The sequence below is a fragment of the Somniosus microcephalus genome, chromosome 15 (genome assembly GCF_052327205.1).
Source record: "Somniosus microcephalus isolate GS21.2 chromosome 15, FLI_Smic_1.0, whole genome shotgun sequence".
In the NCBI taxonomy this organism is placed as follows: Eukaryota; Metazoa; Chordata; class Chondrichthyes; order Squaliformes; family Somniosidae; genus Somniosus; species Somniosus microcephalus.
Genome location: NC_141001.1, coordinates 54,263,664 through 54,285,090, shown reverse-complemented (window position 1 = coordinate 54,285,090; position 21,427 = coordinate 54,263,664).

The window sequence follows — 21,427 nt, the reverse complement described above, 5'->3', positions numbered from 1 at the left end:
AATGCAGTTTATTGTACAGATGCTGTATGGTGTGTAATGAAGGTTGTGCAAACACTCATATCCATGTGCCAGCCATATGTGTTTGCTGCGTAACGTTACGCAAATCTGACATGGATTAGTCCATCCCTTGCCTGACGGCCAGCAATGAGCTCGCGTGGATTAGTCCATCCCTTGCCTGACGGCCAGCAATGAGGTCGCGTGCTGGTGGCACTGGGACAGCCGCCTCTGCCAGGTGTTACTCATCTGCAGCCTCATTCGGCTCTTCCTCCTCCTCCTCTTCCTCCTCCTGCGCTGAGCCACTTGTTCCTCAGGCAGCGGCCAGCCATGCTGCTGTGCGATGTTGTGCAGGGTACAGCAGACCACGATGATTCTGGACACCCTGGCTGGTGCGTACTGTAGTGCTCCACCAGATCTATCCAGGCATCTAAATCGCATTTTGAGCAAGCCGATGGTTTGCTCTCTGATGCTTCTGGTGGAAATGTGGCTCTCATTGTAGCGCTCCTCAGCTTCGTTTGATGGCCCCCTCATCAGTGTCATTAGCCACGTCTTCAGGGGATAGCACTTGTCCCCAAGGAGCCATCCGGAAAGTTGGGTTGGTGGATTGAACAGCTGAGGCACAGTGGAATGCCGCAGGATGAGCAACTGCCAGGGAACTTGGCGCAACCATGCATAATGTTCTTCCTGTGGTTACACACCAGCTGGACGTTAAGGGAGTGGAAGCCCTTGCGGTTCACAAATACAGCTGGGTTGTGATGGGGTGCCCTAATGGCCACATGTGTCCTGTCGATGACGCCCTGCACCCTTGGGAAGCCTGCGATATTTGCAAAGCCAACCGCACGCGCGGTTACACTTGCTTCATCCGTTGAGAAGTGAATGTAATTGTGCGACTTGGCAAACAGGACATCGGTAACCTGCGTGATGCAACTGTGTGCGGCTGACTGGGAGATGCTGCTGATGTCTGCTGCTGATCCCTGGAAGGACCCTGAAGCAAAAAAGTTGAGTGTGGTGGTGACTTTGACAGCCACTGGTAAGGAGTGTCTACCCGCTCCTCTGGGCTGCAGGTGTTGGTGCAGCATTGTGCAGATGTCAGCGACTACCTCTCGAGAAAGTCTCAGCCTCCTTTGGCACTGCTGCTCACTCATGTTGAGGAAGCTCATCCTCGGCCTGTAAACCCTGTGTTGGGGGTTGTTGAGTCTGTGTGTCCCAGTTATGTTTAGGATCAATCACTGGACACAGACAACAAGAATAACTTTTAACAGGTCTTTACTATTCGGAGGTCAGGGCTGAACTGCCCAGCAAATCCTTACACAACACTTATATACCGGTGTGGTCACCACCGGTATTACAGTATACAGCAGCCAAGAGAAAGTAGTACATCTCTTAAAGTAGTTCTCTTAAGGTGGAACAGGTTACATACACCACAATCCTCCCTTTTTAGTTTAACAGTTATATCCCCATTTAACATAACATAATAACATATATACAACTTCATGCAAAACAGTTCAAAGATTCAGTCTCTGAGGAGGCCTCCTGATTCGAGTTGGCTAACGCCTTTCAGGGGTCTCTGATTCTCGTTGTTGGGGTGACTCATCTAGTTGGTCTCTTATGGATTGGACATCATCATCAGGTACATTCACTTCTGAGGTAGATGCTTCAGGTTCACTAACTTCTTCCACGGTTGTCTCTGCCGTAACCATGGGTTCGACCCTTGTTCTCGATTCTACCAGTTGGTCAGCATGACGCCGTATTACATTTTCACCAACATCTACCGTGTACATCAGGGGTCCTTGTCTGGCCCGAATTGTTCCAGATTGCCATTTCTTGTTTTTATAATCCCGGGCTAACACTGGTTGTCCTATTTCGAAACTCCAAGTGGTCTTGTTATTTATATGCTGAAACTGTTTGTTTTCAACTTCCCTCTGCACATTTGGTTTTAACAAGTCCAACCTGGACCACAACCTCCTGTTGTAGAACATCATGGCAGGACTTTGGTTTGTCACTGCATGAGTGGCGTTTCGATATGCCAGTAGGAATTTGTCCACCTTGTGTTGTAGTGGAATCTGATCTTCGCTCATGGCCTTTATTGCTTTTTTAAACGTTTGTACAAATCTCTCGGCCAACCCATTTGTAGCCGGATGATATGGGGCAGAGGTATAATGTTTCACCCCATTCTTCTTCATGAATCTCTGGAATTCTTCTGACACGAACTGCGGTCCGTTGTCTGAGCATATTTGTTCTGGCAATCCATTTCTCGCAAATATCGTTCTTAACACCGCGATCGTCTTTTCCGAGGTAGTGGTAGTCATCTTAATCACTTCTGGCCATTTAGAATGTGCGTCCACCGCAATTAAAAACATGGAGTCCATGAAAGGACCAGCAAAGTCAATATGTACACGTTGCCATGGGGTTGAAGGCCATTCCCGTGGATGCAGCGGTGCAATCGGAGGTGCATTTTGCACTTTTTGGCACCCTGAGCAGCTTTTCGTCAGCTCCTCTATCTGTTGGTCGATACCCGGCCACCACACATAAGCCCTAGCAAGGCTTTTCATCTTGACTCCCCCCAGATGACCTTCATGCAGTTCCTTTAGAACTCTCTTAACTTAGGAGGAATAATCACCCTTGTTCCATACATCAATGTTCCTTGACAGACGGACAGCTGTTCTCGTCTTGCTGAGAATGCCGGTAATAGTGGATCACCATGTGCTGGCCATCCCTTCACTGTCACTTCGTAGACCCTGGACAGTGTCGGGTCGTTCCTGGTTTCTCTTTCAATACTTGCATTGGTGACTGGTAAACATTCGATGATGGTCGAGTGAAATAACTCAACAGGGTCAACCGTCGGTGCCTCCTCCTCTGTAGGTAGTGGCAGGCGCGACAGCCCATCAGCATTACCATGCTGCTTTGTACCTTTGAATTCGATCTGATATTGATGTGCCCCTAGGAAAAGGGACCATCTCTGGAGTCTCTGTGCTGCCATCACCGAAACACCCTTCTTAGGGTTAAAAATGGATACCAACGGCTGATGGTCTGTCAGAAGCGTAAACTTTTGGCCCTGCAGGTAATGATTAAACTTCTTTACTCCCCACACAAGGCTGAGAGCCTCCCTATCTATCTGAGCATAGTTGCGCTCAGCGGAGGTCAATGATCTGGATGCGAACGCAATTGGCCTCTCCTGGCCATTTGGCAACTTGTGTGAGAGTACTGCCCCAATACCATATGGAGAAGCATCACAAGCCAAATGAATAGGCAGCATTGGGTTGAAGTGAGCCAACACTTCCTCTGAGGTGATCACTGCCTTGCTTTCGCGAAAGGCCCTCTTACAGTCCTCGCTCCACTTCCATGGTACTCCCTTCTGCAAAAGAGCGTTCAGCGGGTGCAGCACCATGGATAAATTTGGCAGAAACTTATGGTAATAGTTAATCAACCCTAGAAACGACCTCAATTGGGATACATTATCCGGAGCGGGAGCCTTCACAACAGCTTCGATCTTGTCAGGAGACTTATGAAGCCCCTCCTGGTCAATGACATGACCACAGTACGAGATCCGCTTCTGAAAGAATTCACATTTCTGGCGAATAACTCGAAGACCATATTCTTTCAATCTGGTGAGCACCAGTTCCAAGTTTGCAAGGTGTTCCTCGTCATCATCTCCTGTAATCAGAATATCGTCCAGGTAACATTGTGTACCTGGAATTCCCTGTAATACCTGCTCCATGGCCCTCTGCCAAATTGCCGGAGCTGATGCCACTCCAAAAACCAGTCTATTATACCGGTACAAGCCTCTATGCGTGTTGATCGTGAGATACTGGCGTGACTCTTCCTCAACTTCCATCTGTAAGTACGCCTGCGCCAGGTCTATCTTGGTGAAGTGTTTCCCGCCAGACAACGAAGCGAAGATATCCTCAATCCGCGGAAGCGGATACTGCACCGTGTGAAGCACCGGATTAACAGTGATCTTGAAATCTCCACAGATGCGAACCTTCCCCGGTTCCCCCGGCTTGTTGCTCGATGAACGCTTCATGACGGGAACAATGGGCGTGGCCCACTCACTCCAGTCTACCTTAGACAGTACTCCTGAACGTTCTAGCCCTTCCAGCTCAGCTTCCACAGCAGGTCGTATTGCATAAGGTACCGGTCTGGCTTTGAAAAATTTCGGGTTTGCATGTTCTTCAACCTTGATGTTTGCCGTAATTCCTCTCAGTGTTCCCAGTCGCTGTTGGAACACCTCTTTAGCATCGTCCAATATTCTGGACAATCGTTTAGGTTTGACATCTTTTGTACCGGATTCTACCGTTAGTGCTTTTAAGGAATGCCAGTCCATATTCATTTTCCTAATCCACTCCCATCCCAGTAGTGGTGGACCTCCCTCAGGTAGCACATATAAGTCCATTCCTCAGCTTTCTTTGCCCTTGTGGACCACCTTTACCTCTATCTTCCCGATGGGGTATACTCTTTGCCCCGTGTATGTTTTCAATACAATCTCCGTATCCCATAGGGGAATATGTGGGAATAACCTTTTGTAATCTTTCTTATTCATGACCGTCAATGCCGATCCAGTGTCCAATTCCATCTTCACTTGGACTCCTGCTATCTGAAGTGTGACCCAAATTGTTTGGAGGCCTGCTTCCTTACCAACATTGTGTACTCTTAGACTACCCAGTTCATTACTGCTGGAGTCTGAATCTGACTTCTGTTCGTTTGAACTGTTCTCTGTCACCTTGTGTACCTTTCTGTACTTTTCCTGTGGTGACTTTTTGTTGCTGGTCTTCTTTCCTGACCGGCATACTTTAGCTATGTGACCAAGCCTGCCACATTTTCTGCATTCCTGATTTTTGAACCAGCACTGGTTCTGATCGTGCATTGTCTTTCCACAACGATAACATTTTACTGTACCCAAGACCATTTGATTGGTGCTGAGTTCCGGTGACCGTAGCTGCATTTCCGCAGTGCCTCTCGCTGCGGCTTCGTGCGATGCTGCAATAGTGACAGCTTTATCAAGCGTAAGCTCATTCTCCTCAAGCAGTCGCTTTTGTGTTCCTTCTTTTAACAATCCACACACAAATTTATCTCTCAGCGCATCTGCTAGTCCTGTTCCAAACTGACAGTACTTTGCTAGCTTACGCAGTTCAATTAAAAATTCAGCGTTGCTTTCGTCTTTCAGCTGCGTTCTTCTGTAAAATTTAAATTGTTCTGCTATCATCAGCGGCATGGGGTTTAAATGATCTTTCAGGACAGTAACAATATTCGTGAAAGTCTGATCCGCCGGTTTATTTGGTGATAGAAGGTGCTTCAATAGCCCGTATGTTTTCGCACCCATTGAGCTTAATAAGGTTAGCGCTTTCTCATCATTTGGTACCTTATTTGCTTTACAATACACTTCCATGCGTTCTACATACGTGGTCCAATCTTCGATATCGCTATCAAAGGTATTAATGCTCCCATGTTTAGGCATCCTTGCAATTTTTTTTTTTTAAATTTTTCTTTTTCTCAAAATGGCGGCTTCCCGTGCTTGTCTTCTTCCCCCACCTACTAAAAATGACGGCTTCCCACACTTGGCGGTCTTTCCCGCGCTCGTCTTCTTCCCCCGCCGACTACAATGGCGGAATCCCGCGTTTGCCTTCTTCCCCCACTGGCTGCAATGGCGATTGCCTTGCTGCTGCCGTTCTCGCCTCCCCAGCGGTTCTCACTCCCCGACGCTGCTTTGCCTCGCAGCCCCGCTTGCAGCCCGGTCCTTTACACCGGCTGCGTTTGAATTTTTCGCGGCTCTCGTGCCTTAAGCTTCTCAACTCCCCGACGCTGCTTTGCCTCGCAGCCCCGCTTGCAGCCCGGTCCTGTACACCGGCTGCGTTTGAGTTCTCCGCGGCTCTCGAGCCTTAAGTTGCCCCAGTCGCTGCGCCTCTCGGCCTCGATTGCAGCCCGGCCCTTTCTACCGGCCGTGGTCGAGCTCTCCGCCCTTATTCCTCTGTTTTCCCTCCCCTACTCCACAGCCAACGCGGCCGACTTTCTGCTCATGTTGCTGATCGGCTTACCCACCATCATGGTAGAAGGGATGATCACTGCCTGTCGCTGATGGAGGGCTTCGTGGTCAGAATTCTTTTTCTTTTTAACCCGGGTTCTCGATGCCTCCCGTGCGATGGTGCTCAGCAGGATGATGAGGGCGGATGCCTCTTCTCGACGCCCGTTCTGAGGACGAAGCTGCCTTGGATGTAAAACTGCCGCAGGGTAAGATCGGACTCGTTGCCACTGTTGAGTCTGTGTGTCCCAGTTATGTTTAGGATCAATCACTGGACACAGACAACAAGAATAACTTTTAACAGGTCTTTACTATTCGGAGGTCAGGGCTGAACTGCCCAGCAAATCCTTACACAACACTTATATACCGGTGTGTTCACCACCGGTATTACAGTATACAGCAGCCAAGAGAAAGTAGTACATCTCTTAAAGTAGTTCTCTTAAGGTGGAACAGGTTACATACACCACAGGGGTATCTCCTGTGGCGAGGTGCAGCCCTGCGCTGACACCCTCTGCCCTGTGCAGCATCAGGTGGCTGAGGGGAAGGTTGGTGCTCCTGTTGTTGGTGCTGCTGGTGTGCCTGGTTCTGCTGCTGCCATGGCTGCTCTTCCTCTGATTCTGCGGACCAGGATGAGAGGGTATAAATGGTTCCCATTCCGCTGGTATATATCTCAGTTGAGGAATAGATGTTATAAGTGCTCAGTCAATGTGGGGAGAGTGTTTTCCAAGGAGGTCACAGTGCATATGGATCTCAGATTAAACACTTACAACCTCAATACACCTGAAAAATGTGTTCCAAATCCTCAAAAAGAAAGTTCTGGCATCTGAATGTGAGCTGATGTTGCAGGTCAGCTTTTATGCTGCAGTTGCTGCTGTCAACTATTCAACTAGATGCTATACCCGACACAATCAGCTGGCATGTTTGTCGAACGACGTGCAACATGCTGAAAATGTGGCAAAATGGAAAAAGCCTCTGAAAATAGGATTATCCAGGTAGTTAACAAACTGTTAACTGCCTTAAGTGCCTCTCCTGCCGCTTGGTGTCGGGTCTGATCAGGACTCGCAGACCCGACACTTTGTAAAGTTGCGTGGAGCTGGGATGGTAGGTTTGAAACCTGCCGTCAATTATTTAGATTTTAACTCCAGACCCGCCTCCAAACCCACCCTCTGAGCACTGGAGAAATCATGGCCAATCTTTGGATCATTAGTCCAGGGCCTGTTGGATTACTAGTGCCAGTAACATAACCACTATGCTATCGTACCGTATTCGGCAAGCAGGTAGAAAAACCCAAGCAATAAGAGAAAAGGGCCAACAGCGTGCCTGATAAAACTCCATTAATAGTATTTCAGTGTTGCCTGCCAGAGAAATCAACTAAAATGAACGCATCAAATATTTCAGGATCACAGTACATCAGGCATGCTTGTCTAAGACAGCCTTCGGATTAGCAGCTTTGCCCCTTTTCTTTTTTTAGTGAAGTCTAACATTCTGTTGTAGGCGGACTGTTTGAGTCATCGAGTGCTGTTCAATCTCGTTTGCTTAAAAACATGAGTCATCTTCATACCAAATATTCCATGCACTGATTACTTTCTGTATCTTAGAACAGGTGAGAGAACCGCATGCCTTGGCCTGGAATTAAGGAATAGAGCCAGAGGTAGAAAGGGAGATTGTGACCAAGTATATCATGGTGATCAAAGACTTTTCCTGGACTTTGTAGCTGTCAGTTTTTTTTTAATTCGGTGTGATTTGTCCACTTGCTGGATGACCTATCTATGTATAAGGGCATATCAAAGATTCTGGTTTCAATCAGCTGGCATTAATGTGTTTTAGAGGGAATACAAATTACGGATTTGCTTCTTTTGCCATTTCTTTTTGTGTATCTCACATCGATGCCAAAAGGATTAGATTATTGCATGGTTTACAATGTATAGCAGCTGCCTTTTAACTCTGGGACTTAGGTTCCAATCCAGTCCAAACCAATTGGATGGAAATCTTCTCACTGCCTGCATTCATCCCAACTTAAATGGGATTTGGACAGTCTCAACCTAATTCCTGATGTGTGTGTGTTCGGAGCATAAAACCACTCATAATTCAACATTAATTCCCAGTCCCAAACTGAAAATCCATGACTTGCTGTCGGCCACCAGCAACAACAGAATTGTGCATCACTACAATCTTTAACCTCATGGTCTGGCACATCTTTCACACCTCTATCATCATCAAGTTAGGAGACCAAGTCTGGTTCAATAGGGAGCGTAGAAGGATTTGTCGGGTGCAGCACCAGCATACCTTAGAATGCAGCACCAGGCTGGTGAAGCTATAACATAGGGTTACCTACATGCTAATCACAAAAGCAGCATGCTAAATCCAGAGCTAAACAATCCCACAACTAATGGATCACAGCAAAGCTCTGTAGCTCTATTACATGCTGGTGGGCAATCAGGCAACTAACAGGAGGAGGAAGCTCCACAAGCATGCTCGTCCTCAACCATGATGGAGCCCAGCATGCGAGTAAGGCTGAAGTGTTTGCAAGCATCATCTGCCAAATTGCTGAGTGGAAAATCCTACTCTTCATCTAGCTGAGGTCACAACCATCATCCAATCAATGTGGTTCATTCCACATGGTATTTCGAAGCTTCGTGCTATCATGTGGAGTGAACCAAATTGGATGGACACAGTGGATGCGGCAACGGCTATAGGCCCTGACAACATCCCAGTTGTAGTACTGAATACCTATGCAGCAGAACTGCTGCCGCGCCTCCCAAGCTGCTGTAGTACAGTATGATACTGGCATCTACCCAACACTATGAAAAATTGTCCAGGTATATTATATCCACTAAAAGCAGAATCTATCTAACACAGCCAATTACCACCCCAATTATCTGCAAAGTGATGGAAGGAGTCATCAATAATGCCATCTAATGACTCCTACTGAACAATAACCAGGTCGCCGATCTAGACACAGATGCTGAATGCGAGAAGAGGTAAAAGAAGCTTCCCTTTATCAAGGCACTGTTGAACTCACTAAGGAGCTCTAGTCAAACTGATGTTAAGGAGAGTCAAAGGGAAAACCCTCCAGTGACTGGTGTCATACCTGACACATGAGGAAGATTATGGTTTTTAGAAGCCAATCCACAGCCCCGGGACATCATTATAGCAGTTGCTCAAGAACGGTTCCTCAGGCCAACCACCTTCAATTGCTTCATCAATGATCTCTCCTCCATCATAATGTCAAGAATAGAGCTGTTCATTCACAACTCCTCCAGTAATGAATGCCAGCCTACCGCAAGTCTTGAAAAACATCGAGGCTTGGGCTGACAAGTGCCTGGTAACATTAATGACCCTCTCCAACAAGAAAAAAACAAACCACCTTCCCCAGACTTTCAATGGCTTCACCATTGCCAAGTCCCCCACCATCAATGTCTTGGAGGTCACCATTGACCAGAACCTTATCAACACCAAGAGCAGGGGAGAAGCTAGGTACTCCGTAATGAGTGCTTCACCTCCTGACCCCTCAAAGCCTCTTGACTATCTACAAGGTTCAAGTAAGGAATGCTCACCTCTTGCCTGGATGGATGCAGCTGCAACAACACTCAAGACGCTCAAAACCATCCAGGACCGTTTGCCTGATTCATGACTCTGCCACTGGTGTCAATGTGCACCTCCACCATTACTAGTGCACATGCAAGATACACAGAACCTCTCTGTTTTAAGACAAAAACACTCAAATAAACTTTACCTGCATAAAGCTCATTAAATTTGTCCTCTAGCATTTCTTCAAATGATTTTGAAAAACGATTGAGCACAAACTGCTAGCAGCGGACAAAAATATTTCAGCAGTTCAGCTGTCTAAATGGTACTGGTGCAACCTGGTACATTGCGTACACTGCACATGCGCAGACTGTACAGTTTCATTCAGCTAACAGAGTCCGAGCTCTGAGCAAAGAGAGTCAAGTCCAAGATGCAGTGCTGTAGTGTTTTGGAGTCCCTTCAACCAATGAGATTACGGAACCAGAGAGCACCCTCCCTAATCAAATCACCTGATCACAATGCGCTGAATACCATCCACTAGCAAATCAGATGTTTCTGCCAGGCTTTCTTTTCATACTTTGTTTGCCCCTGTTTCACACTAGTGTATCCTTTGACTTATCATGAACTATAACAGGTTCACTACTTTTTATTAAATGCAGGAAGTTACCTGGATTTGCCTACAGCATACCCACAGCAAGGGCCTGTTCCATAAGGGGTCCATTTATGAGCTTCAGATTAGATTCATAAATATTTAGTCAACAGATAGTGAAAAGAATCCCAAATATTTTCATTTTAAGCAGCTACTTCAAGCAGGTTCTGCATAATAGCCATGAATAACTAAATGTTCAAAAGAAGTAGACACAAACATATGATAATTCACCTTTAATTTTTTTTTACCATGTTTAGTATTGGTTGTGTCGACAAGGATTAAGAGAACGGTTACTGTGATTAAAAAAAAATTACTGCACATATATAGCAGGGGGGGATGTTAACCATCAGAAAAATTCATTAAGTGTTTATTAGAAGGGTTTCTGATTGGCTGGTCACAGTTTCTATAGCAACAACCACAGAGCTCACTGCAATTGGCAGTCACCATGGAAAATTTTGGAATAGTCAATGAGAAAACTCACTGATAGCACATAGGTTTTAGATATTATACATGTAGTCACTAACAATATATTTAAAGCCTTATATAGAAATGCTACTGGAGTCTTAAGGTTCAGAAAGTGGAGGGATGGAAAACACAAAGCAGCAACCGGAGATTTAGACCGAAGAACTTCTGTACTATTCTAACACTGAAATTATTCCCGTAGAATTTCTGACATTACTTTTTTTTTCAGTTATTTAAATTATTTTGCTTTATTTTATCCTCTTTCCCCCTCAAAATTAGCTCATTTTCTGAATCTTAAGCCCCGATTTTAACTCTGGGTGGTAAAAGGGTGGGTGGGGGCCAAGGCAGGCAACAAACTATCCTTACCTTGGCAACATGAAGGTGGGAAGTGGTAACTGGCTGGCAGGCAGGAGTGCATGTCGGTCAGCAGGTGTCCGCTGCCAAGGACAGGAGGACTGGCCCCCAGCTCCTGCTCCTCCTGGCCCCACAAGGAGAGTCAAACTAAGTTTTTTTTTAATTACCTGTTTGGGCTCTTCTGGCTGCGACTCGTCTTCTCATTTAGTGGATCTGGCAAGAAAGTGACAACTGCTTCCCTGCTCAAACCCATGGTTAAAACAACGGACAGGCCCCAATGATGTCATCAGAGCCCGATCTGCATATTTAAAGAATGACCCTGCCGGTTTCTGTGTGGGTGTCCATCTAACCTGCTCATAAGAGCAGATTAAAATTGTAGCCTGCGGGATGGGTATCAGCGGATGAATCCACGGGAGACGTTAACTGCCCACCCACCCGGTTTCCACCAAGTGGGCAGGATTAAAATCGCCCTTTTAATCTCCAAATTTAATCGCTCTACTATTGGCGGCTGTGCCTTCAGCTAACGAGGCCCTAAGCTCTGTAATTCCCTCCCTAAACCTCTCCGCCTCTCTACCTTTCTTTCCTCCTTTAAGACGCTCCTTAAAACCTACTTCTTTCTGCCCTAAACCCCCTTATTGGGCATAGTGTCAAATTTTGTTCGATAATGCTGCTGTGAAACACCTTGGAATGTATTACTACATTTACGGTGCTATATAAATACAAGTTGTTGTTGTTGATCTTAGTCAGGAGGCCCAGAAATTTCTTTAAACAGCATCAGTGTGGCTCCTCACTTGACATGGCAGATGAGGCATGTGAGCAAGGTAGAGAGTTGTTGGCAATTTTTTTGTCCTTTCCTATCAATGATCCAGCCATGATTTGTCAACTCCCCTTCCTCTCTATGAAAAACTCAAGTGTGAATGAAAATGGATACTTTTACTAGAATGACCAACACTTGATTGAATGACCAACACTTCAGTGGTCATTTCTGTCAGGGTATGTGTTCCTATGGCTAGTCTTAGAATGCTTTTTCCTCTTTGGGTAAATTTGCGTTTATCATGGTGCAGGATATCAGCACTGTGAAACATTTCCCACTGTTGCCATCCAATGTCAGCAGTAAGCACTTTAAATCAGGTTAGATGTAGGCTAAAACAATCTCTCCATCATCTTAGTGTACTTTATCTCAAGTTTAGTTCAGTTTCCAGCTCATGTCAATTTGTGCTAATTATAGGCAGTTGTGTGCACACCAAAAACTGGGTTGAAACGGTCCAAACTTAATTCTGTTAGGACATTTACAGCCATCAGAACAAGGTGACTTTCATGCCATCAGTCTGGATTGGATTCAAACCATGGTCCCAGTGGTCAAGAGACATTATTTTACCCATTACACGAATCAATCTTTTCATACACACTGATAGCAAATAGTTTATATTTTGGTAAAACACAGATCTTGAGCCAAGAGGTACACAATGAATTAACGCTACTGGACAATCCTGTTGTTAGCTTTTTATGAAGTAAATTAACACTTTATAGAATTAATTGGACAACCATTCACCAGTTAGTTTACTTCTAAGAGGCAGATTATTGAAGAGGAAGGCAATTTATGGATAGTGCCAAATTTGTATTCAATTTTGCAACAGAAAACCTGTCAATGGCTAGTTTTTTATGATCTAATCCATCTAAGATCAACCTCTCCAGAGCCCCATTCAATCTGTTTGATATTTATTTCAAACTTCTTGTCCGTCAATGTGTGCCTCAAATGTCTCTACCTCCGAGTCCTGCCTGCTTACAGTCACCTTCCCACCTTTCCCTCTATGGTACTATGCTGCTGCCTAGTCTCACAGCTATAGGAAGGCTGGGCTATCCCAGCATTTACTGTCACTGTAATAAGAATACCTGGATAGTCCTACAACCATGGCACTCCCTGGTTCACTGCAAGAGGAAGGGAATGGAGAAATGAGTGTCTATAGAGTGGCGATGAGTTAAGATAATACCTGATGGGTGGGAGAAGATTTGAAGACATGAATGGGAGGGAATTGCACAAGGCCTGGGGGACAAGGGAACTTTAAATACACATAGAGCTTGCAACGACTTGCTTGTGATTCTGACCTCATAGGATCAGCTATGAAAGGGAAAAGCACAAACAGCTGCAGCAGCAACTTGACTTCTTGCAGAGCATGCCAGAAGATTGGGTTTGCTATTTTTGCTGTCTAGTTGTGTAATGTTGTGCAGCAATAGTTCTTTACTCCAGTTCAGTTCAGTCCTCCAAGAACTCTGCGTTCCTCCAACTCTTGCGCATTCTTGATTTCCTTTGCTGCTGCATTGACGACCATACCTTCAGTTGTTTAGGCCCTAAGTTCTGGAATTCCCTCCCTAAACTTATTCTCCTCTCTACCTCTCTCTCCTTTAAGATGCTTCTTAAAACCTACCTCTTGCTTTTGGTCACCTCTCCTAGTATCTCCTTATGTGGCTCGGTGTCAACCTTATGTGGCTTGGTGTCAAATTTTGTCTGATAATCCTTCTGTGAAGCACCTTGGAACGTTTTGCTATGGTAAAGGCGCTATATAAAAGCAAGTTGTCATTGTTGTTGCCGTCTGCCATTATACAATATCCATGACAATTATAGGAGAAATTTCAGTTATGCAGGCAGCGTAGTGGAATCTTTACATGGGAATGCTCCCACTGATGAGTAAATACATCAGGATCCACAATCCATGTCTTGCCAATTGCTGGATGCAACACACTTGGGGGTAGACTTAAGAGAATCTTGAGTGAAGACTTGTAGCAGAGCAATAATCTATACTTGAGCAGGGCAGCGGCCAATGCAAGGGTTCAACCTCCAGTGGGGGGCATTCAGGCAGAAGTACAGGAACAAGCAGATAGCATTCAACTTATTCCCCGTACGTGCCCCAGGATAAGTGGCAGGACACGTGCTCCAAAACAAGCAGATGGTCAAAGTTGGACTAGTATCACAGGTTGTTCCTAACACACAAGTGTGGCCATCTGGGTTTGCAACATGCTGAAAGAGACAGTCAGCTGAATCACAAGTAGATCCACAGCAGACTGACAGCAAAATACTGCAGATGCTGGAAATCCGAAAAACTAAAGAAAATGCTGGAAAAACTCAGCAGGCCAGGCAACATCCGTGGAGAGAAATTAGAGTTGACGTTTCAGGTCGAAACCCTTTTTCAAAACTGGAAAGGAAATAAAATAGATCAAAGGCAGGGCTGCGATAGAACAAAAGAAGTAACAGAGACATTAAGAGGTATTCAAAACCAGACGAGATGGTAATAGGACAAGTGGAGACAAAAGATGGCTAGGATTAGGTGTGAAGTGTACTGGCAGGATGAGACACAGCTGCCATGTGGGAGAGAGAAAAAAAAAGGAAAGTGGGGGGGGGAGGGAAGACCCAAAACAAAGGGGTAGAAAAAAATATAAGTAAAATTATAATAGGGGCCGAGGTTATGATCTGAAATTGTTGCACTCGATATTGAGTCCGGAAGACTGCAAAGTGCCTAATCGGAAGATGAGGTGCTGTTCCTCGAGTTTACGTTGAGCTTCCGTGGAACAATGTAAGAGGCCAAGGACGGTGAGGTCCGAGTGGGAATGGAGCGGTGAATTAAAATGACAGGCGACCGGAAGCTCGGGGTCACCCTTACGGACTGAACGGAGGTGTTCCACAAAGCAGTCACCCAATCTGCGTTTGGTCTCCCCAATGTAGAGGAGACCGCATCATGAGCAGTGAATACAGTATACTAGATTGCAAGAAGTATAAGTAAATCGCTGTTTCACCTGGAAGGGGTGTTTGGGGCCCTGGACAGTGGGAAGGGGGGAGGTATAGGGGCAGGTGTTACATCTCCTGCGCTTGCACGGGAAGGTGCCAGGCGAAGGGGAAGGGCTGTTGGGGGTGATAGAGGAGTGGACTAGGGTGTCTCGGAGGGAGCGGCCCCTACAGAATGCTGAAAGGGGAGGGGAGGGGAAGATGCGTTTGGTGGTGGGATCACTTTGGAGGTAGCGGAAACGGCGGAGGATGATCCATTGAATGTGGAGGCTGGTGGGGTGAAAGGTGAGGACAAGGGGAACCCTATCGTAGTTCCAGGAGGGAGGGGCAGGGGTGAAGGCAGAAGTGCGGGAGATAGAACGGACACGGTCGAGGGCCGTGTCAACCACGGTAGAGGGGAATCCTCGGTTGCGGAAAAAGGAAGACATGTCGGAAGCACTGGTGTGGAAGGTGGCATCGTCGGAGCAGATACGGCGGAGATGGAGAAACTGGGAGAATGGAATAGAGTCCTTACAGGAGGCGGGGTGGGAGGAAGTGTAGTCCAGGTAGCTGTGGGAGTCAGTGGGCTTGTAGTGAATATTGGTCAATAACCTGTCCCCAGAGATGGAGACGGAGGAGTCGAGGAAGGGAAGGGAAGAGTCAGAGATGGACCATGTGAAGGTGAGGCAAGGGTGGAAATTGGAGGCAAAGTGAATGAAATTGTCTAGTTCGGGGTGAGAGCAGGAAACGGCACCGATACAGTCATCAACGTATCGGAAAAAGAGGTGAGGGAGGGGACCTGAGTAGGACTGGAACAAAGAGTGTTCCACATATCCCACGAAAAGGCAGGCATAGCTAGGACCCATGCGGGTACCCATAGCAACACCTTTGACTTGGAGGAAATGAGTGGAGTTAAAGTGGAAGTTGTTCAATGTGAGAACAAGTACAGCCAGGCGGAGGAGGGTGGTGGTGGATGGGGACTGGTCGGGCCTCTGTTCAACGAAGAAACGGAGCGCCCTCAGGCCATCCTGATGGGGGATGGAGGTGTAGAGGGATTGTACGTCCATGGTGAAAAGGAAGCGGTTGGGGCCAGGAAACTGGAAACTGTTAAAGTGGCGGAGGGCGTCCGAAGAGTCGCGGATGTAGGTGGGACGAGACTGGACAAGGGGAGAAAAGATAGAGTCGAGATAGGAAGAGATAAGTTCCATGGGGCAAGAACAGGCTGAAACGATGGGTCTACCAGGGCAGTCCTGTTTGTGGATCTTGGGAAGGAGGTAGAAGCAGGCTGTGTGGGGTTGGGGAACTATGAGGTTGGTGGCCGCGGGGGGAAGATCTCCAGAGGAGATGAGGTCAGTGACAGTCTTGGAAACGGTGGTTTGATGTTCGGTAGTGGGGTCATGGTCCAGGTGGAGGTAGGAGGAGGTGTCAGAGAGTTGGCGTTCAGCTTCGGACTCGTTCACACTCTTCGGACGCCCTCCGCCACTTTAACAGTTTCCAGTTTCCTGGCCCCAACCGCTTTCTTTTCACCATGGACGTACAATCCCTCTACACCTCCATCCCCCACCAGGATGGCCTGAGGGTGCTCCGCTTCTTCCTTGAACAGAGGCTCGACCAGTCCCCATCCACCACCACCCTCCTCCGCCTGGCTGAACTTGTTCTCACATTGAACAACTTCTCCTTTAACTCCACTCACTTCCTCCAAATCAAAGGTGTTGCTATGGGTACCCGCATGGGTCCTAGCTATGCCTGCCTTTTCGTGGGATATGTGGAACACTCTTTGTTCCAGTCCTACTCAGGTCCCCTCCCTCACCTCTTTTTCCGATACATTGATGACTGTATCGGTGCCGTTTCCTGCTCTCGCCTGAACTAGACAATTTCATTCACTTTGCCTCCAATTTCCACCCTTCACTCACCTTCACATGGTCCATCTCTGACTCTTCCCTTCCCTTCCTCGACTTCTCCGTCTCCATCTCTGGGGATAGATTATCGACCAATATTCACTACAAGCCCACTGACTCCCACAGCTACCTGGACTACACTTCCTCCCACCCCACCTCCTGTAAGGACTCTATTCCATTCTCCCAGTTTCTCCGTCTCCGTCGTATCTGCTCTGACGATGCCACCTTCCACACCAGTGCTTCCGACATGTCTTCCTTTTTCTGCAACCGAGGATTCCCCTCTACCGTGGTTGACACGGCCCTCGACCGTGTCCATTCTATCTCCCGCACTTCTACCCTCACCCCTACCCCTCCCTCCTGGAACCACGATAGGGTTCCCCTTGTCCTCACCTTTCACCCCACCAGCCTCCACATTCAATGGATCATCCTCCACCATTTCCGCTACCTCCAAAGTGATCCCACCACCAAACGCATCTTCCCCTCCCTTCCCCTTTCAGCATTCCGTAGGGACCGCTGCCTCCGAGACACCCTAGTCCACTCCTCTATCACCCCCAACAGACCTTCCCCTTCGCCTGGCACCTTCCCGTGCAAGCGCAGGAGATGTAACACCTGCCCCTATACCTCCCCCCTTCCCACTGCCCAGGGCCCCAAACACCCCTTCCAGGTGAAACAACGATTTACTTGTACTTCTTGCAATCTAGTATACTGTATTCGCTGCTCACGATGCGGTCTCCTCTACATTGGGGAGACCAAACGCAGATTGGGTGACCGCTTTGCGGAACACCTCCGTTCAGTCCGTAAGGGTGACCCCGAGCTTCCGGTCGCCTGTCATTTTAATTCACCACTCCATTCCCACTCGGACCTCACCGTCCTTGGCCTCTTGCATTGTTCCATGGAAGCTCAACGTAAACTCGAGGAACAGCACCTCAACTTCCGATTAGGCACTTTGCAGCCTTCTGGACTCAATATCGAGTTCAACAATTTCAGATCATAACCTCGGCCCCTATTACAATTTTACTTATATTTTTTTCTACCCCTTTGTTTTGGGTCTTCCCTTCCCCCCCCCCACTTTCCTTTCTTTTTCTCTCTCCCACATGGCAGCTGTGTCTCATCCTGCCAGTACACTTCACACCTAATCCTAGCCGTCTTTTGTCTCCACTTGTCCTATTACCATCTCGTCTGGTTTTGAATACCTCTTAATGTCTCTGTTACTTCTTTTGTTCTATCGCAGCCCTGCCTTCGATCTATTTTATTTCCTTTCCAGTTTTGAAAAAGGGTTTTGACCCAAAAGGTCAACTCTCATTTCTCTGCACAGATGTTGCCTGGCCTGCTGAGTTTTTCCAGCATTTTCTGTTGTTATCCACAGCAGACCTCTCAGGAGATCTCCAAACTATTCCTTCCAGTAGTACATTATTTAAGAATCGTACAGTAGAAAGAACAAGATGTACTAGCATGTGGAGCACAAGGGGAGAGCACAGTGGCACATCATCGTAACACAAATTACACAATCACTATTACCATATTACCTTAAACCAACTGTAAGTGTTTCTTTTGAAATGTATGTATTTTATATAAATGTGGTGAAAAGAAATAGTAGCTAAAAACTACAGAAACGAATGCTGAGCAAAAGATAAAGATAAACCTTAGGAAAAGGACTTCCAAATTATAGTCTGATAAACCAATGCTACTTCCTGCACTGACTGCACTGCTCTGTTACTCTTCCATCTTCTGTGCCATGTTTTTGTTGCTCCTCTTCCACAACCAGGTCTATAACTCTTTTAATGACAATGTTGTGCAATGTACCACTGTCATTTACCAATTCACTCCAGGGCATATTGGGGAGAATCTTAATGTGGCCCAAACATCCGAACTATTGTTTTTAGAAACTATTTGCTTGATGTTCCTGTTTCTTGAAAGCACTTCATTGTAGATTCTTTGCTGAGGGGTAACAGGGTTGTACAGGAGGGTCATGAGCCACGTTTCCAGAGGGTAACCCGCACATGCAAGGAGTGAACCATTCAACTTGTCATCTCCCTGGAATAAGGGAGGAAGCCATTATTCCCTTAACATACAGGCATTGTGGGAGCTCCCTGGAAACTATGCATTATTTGCAGTATATTTGAAAATTGTCATAGACTATTTAAATATTCACAGAGCGAAATTATTTTCTGTTGGTAGCCCTATAGGATGTTGCACAGGTAATTGCGTGGCCACGTTGGTGCAATTGATAGTGCACTATGCCCTGAAAATCCCATACCTTTCTTAAAACCCTATCAGCTTCTCTTGTAGCTGCATTTCAGTACCAAATTTAGTTTATTCACTAAAATTGTAAAACAGAGCACCTGTGACCTGGATAATACAGTGAACTGCAAACTGGGTGATCTTTATTAGGTCTCCTGCCATTGCTTGGAAAGAGCCTGTGGCAAAAAAGGTTACGTGTTGTTGTCACTTTTACCACTACTGTCAGTGCTGTGCTGATGTTGCGTCATGGTTGCAGATCAGGTTCTAGCCTCGGTTCACCCTCCTGTGCTGCTTTTCCTCCTCCTCCAGGATATTCAGCAAAGTGAGGTGCTATGTGGACTAAAACAGTTTAGTTATTCTGTATATTGTGTCCTGCCCTTCTCCATGCTGCACTCCTGTTGATTCTCTCTACTGGCTTAACATCACCTTTATAGTGGCCATTATTAATCCATGTGGTCTGGAAGACAGATATGTGCAAATTTGCATTGTTTTCTTTAATTGGTGCTTAACCAACTCATACCAAACTAAAAAAAAAAAATCAGTTAATGACAGGCCCATGCATTAACATTACTCCAGTTCAGATTCATGAGATTTTAAGAATGTGGGCAAAAAATAATAACTGCTATGTTAACACAAAAATTACATCGCTTAACATGCACTCAGCATGTATGCTAGCTCTAATTCACCGAGAAATTTCACCCGTAGAGAGAGGGGCCATAAGAGTGGGTGGGAGAGAGTAAAAATACCAAGTCCCATTAAGTGCAATCATTTTCAAAATTCTGAAAAATTGTCGACAATTCCTAGGGCGAGTCTCATGATTTTTCTTACATTTCTATTAATTATTTTGTAAACAGTGGTTTTAACTACTTAGGTTGTCCAATAGGGTATATTTTTATCAGTATTGCAATAATTACTGCTATAATATTGGCCCAGAAATTCGGGTCTCCACGGGTGAGTACGCATGGGGTACTCACACGTAGGCCGAATGGAAGTGCTGGTTTTCTGCATGCATTGCGCATGCGCAGGAAACCGGCACTTCCGATCCTCTGAACAAAGGGGTTCAGAGGTCGAACGCGTGCGCAGGAGAGGCTGCGTGTGCGCTTTGAACTTAGTTTTTTTTGCAGGTTTTCCCGGGATCGTAAGCCTGCAGTATTTAGAAATGTAAAAAGCAGACGTAAGGCCTGCTTTTTACAAGGTAAGTGGTCAATTAATTAAAATTAAAACATTTTTTCCACAGGTTTATTATTTTTAAATACTTTAAAGCAAGGTAAGTTTATTTTTAGCCCGTTAGAATATAAAATTATTTTTTTCAAAAATTTAAATTATTGTTTAAAATAGTTATTTAATGTAATTTATAGTTTATTTAAAAAGTGTGATTTAAAAAAAATTTTATTTGAAGGTTTACTGCTATTTTGGGGCTGTAGCATTTATAAGTCTTGACAGGTCTTCCTGTCAATCTTATGAATGGGCTTTTCCCTCCTCCGATTGGCTGCCCATGGCTCACGTGATCCCAGGGGAGGCATCGCACTAACTGCGCCCCTGTGACACGCAAGCACAGCGCGCCGGCAGCTGGGCCAGGCCCCGGATCGGAATTCCACGGGGCCCTACAGCGCAACGGCCAGCGTGCAAGGTTAGTGCAGGTCGGGGGCTTACACCCGCGGGAAGCCCCGACCCGAATTTCTGGGCCATTAAGTAATTCTTGAGCCTCACATTGCGTGACATGAATGATTTAAAATCTTGCTGGACCTTAGGTAGGTTTGAAGTTTGTAAAGTTTAAATCAAGAACAGCAAATTAACTTTTCATCTGACTGCAGTAAGCCATAGCCCATAGCACTCAACTCAATGCAATACTTACACAGCATAGCTGTGCAATGGAAGGAGTTCCGAAGAACTTAAGCAGAAATTCTTAAAGATTTTCCCCTCCAATTTATTCCCAACTCCACTGAAGGTGCTGGTTCATGTTGGAAAATCTTCTATGGTGTCAACCACTGCCGGCTACCTTACTCCATTGACCATTCTTCATGTGTGAGCCTAGACAGATTATTGTATCATGGAAATAGGTCACAGTTCAGGCAAATATTGTCCTTATCTATGTCCACTTCTGCATGCTTTCCACTAGGGGCCATTGAATTATGAATTGGAACATTGGCTTAGTTTTACTTTCCCTACCCCAGAGACACTGGGATCGATATTATACCCCTATTGCCACCCTGGCTGAGAGCGGTGAATGTAACATTGACCAGTAGTCATATCACAGAAATCTGGGACCCATCCCACATTTCCCACTAAGCCATGTTCTTTAGTAGACAGAAAACATTCATGTAATTGTGCTTAAACCATCAGCGAGTGAGTAATCCTTGAACTAAACTGCCCATTTAGTTTTCAGTGGTTTTCAATCTGATTTAATTTCTTGTGTGTTAATGTGTCATGAACAATTCTCTAAAGAGGAGACCAGCCTGATGGGTTAAGATCCCTTCTCCCAAATGGCTGTGTAGGGGGTAGCGTGTGCGCCCAGTCAGCTTCGC